The sequence below is a fragment of the Dryobates pubescens genome, chromosome 2 (assembly GCF_014839835.1).
Source record: "Dryobates pubescens isolate bDryPub1 chromosome 2, bDryPub1.pri, whole genome shotgun sequence".
NCBI lineage: Eukaryota > Metazoa > Chordata > Aves > Piciformes > Picidae > Dryobates > Dryobates pubescens.
This window is the reverse complement of record NC_071613.1, coordinates 49,022,393-49,029,408: the sequence shown is the minus strand read 5'-3', so window position 1 is coordinate 49,029,408 and position 7,016 is coordinate 49,022,393.

Below are 7,016 nucleotides of genomic sequence, written 5' to 3'. Positions count from 1 at the left end.
TTGCATTTCCTTGCTTGTTCACTCATTAATTAAGTCTGCTTTTGATCTGGTTAGTTAACCTTAAGAGTTATTCTTCAAGTCAACTGCTTGTGGCATCATTGGCTGGTTGCTTGATAGACTACTCCTCTGACATGAAGATTGAAAATTGAATGTTGAACAGGAAAGAGGAACTTTGGGACAGCATTTCCTAACTAAAGGAGGACAGTCAATAATTCACTTTAACAGATCCAGACCATAGCATTGAAAATAGCAGTTCTTTTCATCTCAGAATGAAAACCAATCTTTTCATGGCCAGGCTGCCAGGTTAAGCAGGAAATTTGCTCAGAGTCCAACAGCATGAGATTTAACACATCTAAGTGCTGGGTTCTACACATTGGCCACAACAACCCCATGCAGTGCTACAGGCTGGGGTCAGAGTGGCTGGAAAGCAGCCAGGCAGAAAGGGACCTGGGGTACTGGTTGATAGTAGGCTGAACATGAGCAAGCAGTGTGTCTAGGTGGCCAAGAAGGCCAATGGCATCCTGGCTTGCATCAGGAATAGTGTGGCCAGCAGGAGCAGGGAGGTCATTCTGCCCCTGTACTCATTACTGATTAGGCTACACTTTGAGTCCTGTGTCCAGTTCTGGGCCCCTCAGTTTAGGAAAGATGTTGAGTTGCTGGAATGTGTCCAGACAAGGGCAACAAAGCTGGGGAGGGGTTTAGAGCACAAGCCCTATGAGGAGAAGCTGAGGGAGCTGGGGTTGCTTAGCCTGGAGAAGAGGAGGCTCAGGGGAGACCTTCTTGCTCTCTACAACTACCTGAAGGGAGGTTGTAGCCAGGTGGGTGTTGGTCTCTTCTCCCAGGCAACCAGCACCAGAACAAGAGGACACAGTCTCAAGCTGTGCCAGGGGAGATTTAGACTGGATGTTAGGAAGAAATTCTTTATGGAAAGAGTGACTGGTCATTGGCATATGCTGCCCAGGGAGATGGTGGAGTCACCATCACTGGAAGTATTTAGGAAGAGACTGGATGAGGTGCTTAGTGCCATGGTTTAGTTGATTAGATGGTGTTGGATGATAGGTTGGATTCAATGATCTCAAAGGTCTTTTCCAACCTGGTTAATTCTATTCTATTCTATTCTATTCTATTCTAATTCTATACCCAAATGTGACAGCTATGATAAATTTTATCATCTAATACTGTAGCATTAGCCTGTGGACAAGCAATGTTTCTGCTTATACAACAGCAGAGAAAAGAAAGAAGCATTTATTCAGCTGTGGGAATTCTGTGTCATGGATCCTATGGATGCATAGGCATAAGGCAAAGAGTTAAGGTATGTCCTTCAATAAAGAGATGTCTGGAAGACAATTCCCTGTTCAAGCACAGAAAGTAGAGATACTAATCAAGAAAAGGAGCAGGAGAAGATCTGTGTATTTGGATAGTCTAAGACACACACTTGCTTCTCTTAAGTCACCATAGCTCAAGCTACCATGCAGAGATGAGCAGCATTTCTTCACTGTAGTTTATTTTTCTCAGCTCTAAAAAAAGATGTAGTTGCTAGTTGCAGCTCCCAAGACACAGCTTAGCTTGCAAACATTGCAGTACTCCCACCCTGCCTTTCATTTAACCAAATCCATCATTTGGAAACCATACAGAATCACAGAATCACAGAGTCACCAAGGTTGGAAGAGACCTCAAAGATCATCAAGTCCAACATGTCACCACAGACATCATGACAAAACCATGCCACCAAGTGTCACTTGATCAAAGGAACAATAAGATATCCTATATGATCCATTAGATCAGCAGTACAAAGACCATCAGTGGCTACAAACAAAAATATCTTCAGTTACCTGGCACCCTGGTACTTTGGGTTTGAAAAACAGGACATCTTCACTGATGCTTTGGACAAGCCTCTCAGTCTCTATGCTGAGTTGGTGTCCTAGTGCAACACAATGGCTTATAGCATGGTCCTTGCTCTCTGGTTGTGAATTTCTGGCATGTGACACACAGGTGCAGGAATTGCTGACAGTAGCTAGGAAAACCTGCAGCTATGTCCGATGGCTATCTGTCATGCCATGATCAGATGGAAACGTGCAAGTTTGGGGCAACAGAAAGCTATGTTTTACCATTTGTGGGTATATAAGACCTGAACTGTACCCATTCTTGGGTTACCCACAAGTAATTTCCACCCTGCAAGCATTGGGATAAGATCACAAAGCTGGTTGGAAAAAAATGAGAGAGTTCAGTCAATGAATGTATTTGCTACATCTGCTAGGGAAGAGAAATGAAATGCACACAGACTTCTTCCCAGATAGATGTAGCCTCCCCTGCAGAGGAATATGGGACATACATTAAGATGGCATGTCCCACCTGCATCAGGATGCTCATGCATGGCATACATGTCTTTAAGATCACATGCAATAAATATGCATTTATAATGGATATTAGAAACCAAACTGCATTCTGGTTATGTTTATTTGTTTGCTTGGTTTTGTGCTTTTTTTCCCCCTTTTCCTTGCATTGGACTGGGAAATGTGGTGGAGTACTCCTTCAGGACAATTTAGCTAGAGGCTTTCCAGGCTGGGACTGATTTCAGATATGCAGACATAAGTCTAGAAGAACTATAGGGCTTTCACTACAGGGACAAATGCTAAAGGGTGTTACATGGAGAGCATTGAATGCTCTTTTCCAAAGCTACTTAGCTGCTTTTTTGAAATGATTGCAGAATCTGAGATTTGGAATCTTCAGGCTGGAAAGTCAGGGTCCAGTTCCGGCATTTGTGTATTAGGGAGAAGATATTTCCTTGTATCAGTGTGAGAACTATGACAGAGTGTTCTTCAAAGAGAGTGCATCAACAAACACTGGTGAACTCTGCAGGCAGGTCTGCCACATCCATGCTATTAGGGCAGCCTGTTTGCACATAGAATGAACCTGAAAACAAAGAGGCCAGTTTAGGACACTGATGTTAGAAAGGGCTGAAATACCTGTGTTAGTTTTTCCAACCTTCAATTTGGCATGTGCTTCGCTGGCACCTGACCTTTAAACTGAACGTTTGTTTGTTCAAATTGGCTATTTTACACATGTGCACAGCCCTGGAAAAGCAAGTGGAAGACTCTTTGTGCTCAGTAGCTAAGGTAAAGTACTTAAAGAATGTGTCCCTTTCCAAATGAAATAAATGTTGAGCAGCACACTTATATTGGTTGCTTGGCAACAGGTTGTCCTTTGGCTGTGCTGGGGACTGCATTGGTCCTTTGAGACTGCCATTACAGACCTGCTTGGAAATGTCACATTTGGAAAGGATGCAGAAGTCAGTAATTCTATTTTTTGTGTGGTATCAAATAATTAAACCTCTCCTATTAAATTAGCCTGTTCCCAGAACTTAATCCTCTCTGGGACTCCACAGATTTTAGTGGAAGTGGCATGGTTTCCTTGCTAAGGAGGAATTTTTATACCGTTCCATGTAGCCCAGATCCATATGTAGATCTCAAGTACTTCATAGTGAAAGCTCTTTTTGGTAGGAAGGTGTTAGTATACTCTGCATAGCTATACCAAGCGGATGTGTCCTGCTTTCAGATGGGATAGTTAATTCTCTTCCTAGCAGCTGGTGTAGTGCTGTGTTTTGGATTTCAGATGAGAATAATGCTGATAACACACTCATGTTTTAGGTGTTGCTAAGCAGTGTTTACACCAAGTCAAGGGCTTTTCAGCTTCTCATAGTGCCCTGAAATTGAGAAGGCTGGTTCAGGGAGGGCACAAGAGTCTGGGAGGGGGCATAGGCAGGAGAGCTAGGACATCAAGCTCAGTATGAGGAAAAAGCCAGCCGGGGCCACTTTATTTTTCCGATTCTCTCCCTCATACCACTGGGGGAAGAAGGGGAGCAAGTGAATGGCTGGGTGGTGTTTAACTGCCTGCCAGGTCAAACCACAACAACATGTTCAGTTACACCAATAAAGTCTTTAATCATAATATGTCCCAGAATGAGTGATATTATGATTCCCCTTCTTAAATGCTGTGTACCAAACACTACAGTGTGACAGTCTAAGCTAGACACCTATCTCCAATCTAGAGACGACTAAGTCAGCTCAAGATAGCACCCATGCAGATGTATTCATCATTAAATACTGAAGACAGGTGGAGCAGGATAGAATTAGAATAGAATAGAATAGACCAGACCAGGTTGGAAGAGACCCTCAAGATCATCGCGTCCAACCCATCAACCAATCCAACCCACCTAAACAACTAAACCATGGTGCATTTTCATTTTGTTATTCAAAAGCCTTTGCAAGAACAAACAACTGAAAGAGCCTCTATTCAGACAAACATCAGAGCTGATACTGGTCTGTATCTGAGTCATTTCAGCCTTGCAGAGAACTTGGCCTTTTTAGCTCTGATGTGGTGCTTTACTGCACTTAAACCTTCCAAGATCTAAGCTATTCATTTTGCATAGTGAAGCTTTCTGGTTGTACAAGCTCAGGGTGATGCTCACCAGGTGGTGTCTCTATTGAAACTGCTACAGCCACCACAATTGTGTCACTAAAATTTATAAAGTGAAGGTGGCCAAGACTGCTGACGCCTTTGGCAGCACATTGCACTGCTTTGTGACTACCAGCCTAGCAAGACCTCTGATGAATCACGCAGTGGTGAAAGCAAACAACATGTCCTGCGCCAAATTCCTGACCGTTGCTGTGTTCTCTACTGTGTAAGTCAATCTATAATAATCCTAATTTATGTTCAAATTTCTAGGTAATATTACACTGTTGTAACTCACCTGGTAGTCTAAATAAAAAGGGAAATATATGTCTGTCTTTCAAACAATATAACTGTTTCCTCACTACACTGCGATTGCAATTCTGCACTCTACAATTACCATGCATTTATGCAATGCTCTAACAGAAAAGATAATTAGATATTTTTCCAAAATGTGAGTACAAGTTAAATAGAATTTTTTTTTTTTTTTTTGCATGTGTAGACACAACCAAATAAACAGACTCTAAGCATGTATCAGGCCAAGTGTCACTACTGTGCAGCGAGAACAATCAGGTGGATACAGGCAGCATAATTGCGGGCCAGAAAGAACAGATGGAATGAAGCTTGCAGATACTGATATGAGAAAGTTGTAATTTTCAAGTTATCCCCATGATAACATCTGATATTGCTGCAATCATTTAGAAAGTTGTTGTCTAAAATAAATAGCAACTGTTGCATAGTTTTGGCTTCACTTCTTTTCCTGAGTGCTAGACACTCAAATCCCCACCTTTCTCTTCCTGATGAGGCCTCTCTGTGCCACTGCCTGAAAGTAGCTGAATTTTGGGGTAAGAATGATTGTCTGAGCTTTTACTGCTTTGAAAAGGAACCCAAGGCACCAACAGAGAAGCCTAGTACCTGACTTTGTTCAGATGTTTTTGATAAATTCCTGCATCTGACTCTAGAACTCTGCAGAAGGATGTTCATGCCCCCTACACACTACTAGGACTGGCTAATGAAACAGACTTCTTCCTGAGTCCTCAGGGTCTGCTTGAGCACGAAGTTTTGTGTTGCATCATTTCTGAGTATCTATGAATCCCTTTCATCAAAGACATCTCCCACAAGGGACTAAGGTGAAACCTTGGCTCCCACTAAGTGTGCAAGTGTTTAGTCACAGATTTAGTCCGGTGATACATTCACTGAGTTTCTGAGAGGCAGGAACATTGATACCTGTAGATTACAGCAGTGAGTGCCAAAGCAAGGACCTTTCCAACTATGCAGATGTTTACAATGTAAATGTTCAGGGTTTAGTGCTGAAGCTGCAATTACTCATTCATCTGGTGGAGGGAGTTTGACAGAGGAAATCCTCCACAGAGGGTTTATGGAAACCTGCTGCATTCAGACACAAATATTTTTCTGTCTTTGATTTTTCCACATTTAGTTTTCCACATACATTCATTCCAAGATAGGATTTATGCCTCAAAATAGTTTACTTTGAAATCAATGAGATACGAAAATTATGGAGCACAGTGACAATACAGTTCAGATTATCAAATAAATGAAGAGAGTTCCAAATATTGAAGCTTTCACTCATTCCACTTCTTCCACAGAAGCCATATCAGCAATCAAAACAGACTTTTGACCTAATGATCACCACCTTCCTGCAAACATCTCACAAAAAATATTGTCAGTTGCAAAAAAAGACCTGGCAGTTGCTGGGGGACTATAAGGACATACTTGTGATACTCCTACTCTTCCACTGGTGTTGTCCCCAAGTAAAGACTGACACTGTGGAGGGTTATGTGATGGCTAGCACTACTTTAAGCAAGTCTAGCATGAATATTGCTGGAAGTGCTGCTGTGTTGTCTGGTCAAAAGTGAATTTACAGCTGAATCTGAAGGTGATTGTACAGGTTGGACTATATTTCTGTAACATAGAAAGGGCCATACGTCTGCTCCACAGGCTCAGAACTGTTATTCAGTAAAGGTTTACAGAATATCCTATTAGCAGTTCAGTATATTAACATAACTTAATGAGTTCAACTAAAAACAAATAATAAGTTAAACAAATTCTCTAGCAATTTGATTGAAATGTGATATCCAAATGGCAAAATTCCCACTAATATGTGTTAACTAGACAGCAAAACTGATACCTAACTTCTTAGCAAATTATCTGATCATTTCTTCACTCTTCAGCTAGTGATGCTTAGATTTTGGTATGTGAATATATACAATGGGATTATAGAATCATAGACTTACAAAACCATTTCTATTAGAAAAGACCTTTACGATCACTGAGTCCAACCATTAACCCAGCACTGCCAACTCCACCTCTAAACCATGTCCTTAAGAGCGACACCTGCACATCTTTTAAGTCCCTCCAGGGATGGTGACATCACCACTTCCCTGGGCAACCTGTTTTCAGTGAAGAAATTTTTTCTAATAACCAGTCTGTCACTAATCTTCTGTCTGAATGTTGTGTCCCATCACAACATTGTGTCCCAGATGCAGCTCTCAACTCATCAGATGAATCTCAGCAGATAAATATCTATCTATACACTTCTTTTTGCA